This window comes from Limulus polyphemus, unplaced genomic scaffold (genome assembly GCF_000517525.1).
Source record: "Limulus polyphemus unplaced genomic scaffold, Limulus_polyphemus-2.1.2 Scaffold324, whole genome shotgun sequence".
In the NCBI taxonomy this organism is placed as follows: domain Eukaryota; kingdom Metazoa; phylum Arthropoda; class Merostomata; order Xiphosura; family Limulidae; genus Limulus; species Limulus polyphemus.
The window spans coordinates 573,545-575,772 of record NW_013665934.1 but is presented as its reverse complement, the minus strand read 5'-3'; the positions used below and the strand labels follow the sequence as shown (position 1 = coordinate 575,772).

At 33.2% G+C, this 2,228-nt stretch overlaps 1 protein-coding gene across 1 annotated transcript in view; it reads right to left on the bottom strand.

Annotated features, from left to right (window-relative positions):
• LOC106457388 (teneurin-m-like) overlaps positions 1 to 2,228 on the bottom strand; it is a 229,851-nt gene that overhangs the window by 45,407 nt on the left and 182,216 nt on the right. The window lies entirely within an intron of this gene.

Here is a 2,228-nt window from a genome sequence, read left to right as displayed (position 1 = left end):
ATAGTTCTAAATTAATTTCAATGATAGTAAATCAATGTACAACATATACCAATAATATTTTGTTGTGTGTTTCCATACTAAAATGCTTATGTAATGAAATAAAATGCCGATTAAGCAACATTATAGATATGTTTGCATGTAAATCAAAGTGATTGCTTTGTTTTAATATTTTGTTGTGTGTTTCCATACTAAAATGCTTATGTAATGAAATAAAATGCCGATTAAGCAACATTATAGATATGTTTGCATGTAAATCAAGTGATTGCTTTGTTTTAACACCTTGTATTATTCATATAAATACAAATCTGTTTATCTTTCACCTTCATCAAAATATTGCTCGTGATACAAAAAAAGTCTTATTTGATAACTTTACTTTTATATGCTAATTAAAAATCTCACTGCATAGCTTATGAGTTCATAATTGTATTTCGTTTTTAGAAGAGTGGAGGACTTAAGCCTTTTTTTTTCTTGAGTCTTATGTTGTTCAACCACCCATGTGGCAAATTCTTAAAGGAAAATTTAGCATTCAATTTTGAACATTGGAAGAGATGAAGGGCCAGTAACTTCATGCAACGATGGTTGAGCGTTACTGAAATTACAGAATTGCAAACTTGCTCAGTGGTAACCCATAATCGAATCAAATCACGATTGGTAGTAATAAAATATATCTGTTATGTAGACGCGTGCCGATTCGAAGAGTCAGAAAATCTCGTGATGACACATTTTACTCCAAAAGATATTTCATTACATATCTTGATAGTGTTATCGTTTACTAAAAGTACAGAAGTAAGATCTCAGAAAAAAAGGTTAAAATGATCAACACATGTATTTATCGAGTTTTACTGTAAACCATTAAGCTTTGAAAAACTGAATATTTTGAAATAACATTATTGCTCAAACTAGTTGTTGGAATTTAGTACGAATATTTCTCTCCCCATTCCACTGGGCTGGGCATAAAAAACACACGTAAAAACGAAAATTATACGAACATATCGTCACAAATTCCCCAAGTTGTGTGACTTTAAGATATTTCCAAAATATTACATTCTGAATGATAATATTTCTTTTTTTTTGTGTGTGAATGTAACCTAATGAGAACGTAGTGATTTTATTGTTCAGTATCATATATTAGGAACTACATATTCCCCGGTCGAACATCAGTACGTTTAGGGACTTAAAACGCGCTAAAACCCGGGGTTTGATTCCTGCGGTAGACACAGCAAACAGCCCGTTATGGCTTTGCTTTAAAAACAAACAAACAAACAAGAACTGCATACTCAGTGAAAATAAAATAATTCAACCAGGCATTATTTATGAAAGATAAAATCTATCAGCCAGGCATTATTTATGAAAGGTTAAAATTATCACGTGACATTTACTACTTAACTTGAAAAAGAATTCTGACGTTACGGCGCAGGTTTTGAAACAAACATCATTGTCTGATGGTAAACTGATACTCACGTTTTGCCATTTTCTTTTTGATAAATGGGAGCCTAATGGCCAGAAAAGCTTTTGTTAACCAATATCGTATTAAATGGCTTTCTGAATTCTAGACTAGTTAAAGAACAATATCGGTCTGATGATATCGAAAAGACAAACACGTTACAAGCGAAACAGTTGCAGTTAGTGTAGAAAAAGAGTATCTTTTACTTTGCTTTGTTCATTGCCATCTGAACCATTTATACCAAAAATCAGAAGAGCCATATAGATGAAGATTTGCTCTTCTGAAATATATTTATTTTTCTTACAATTGCCTTCCTCGCGTAAGAGGGCGCAGTAGACCTCTAAGTTTTGGAGCTGGCGAGACGGGTTAGAATCCGTACAACACCGAAAAATATTCCCCGCACTTTAAGCTGTATATGCGTTATAAGAGTGACAACCAAAATCCTCAGATGGTTGGTAGGGTGATACTGGTTGGATGCTTTCCCCCTCTCGCCAGTAGTTCAAAATTAGGGCCGGCGGCGGATAGAGTTTGCAATTTTCCCACGAATAAAAATTTTTACATACGAACAACATACAGTATGAATGCAATAGTAGTCAAGGGGGGGGGAGGTCTTTGTCTTTTTTATCTTACAAAGTTAATCATGAAAAGTGAGATTTACAGCGTATTTGTTAACATTATTTGGCAGCAATATAAAGCATGTAACTATATTAGTTGCAGTGTGGACAGCTATGACCTTTGTATCTTGTGACTACGTTAGCTATATATATATATATATATATATATA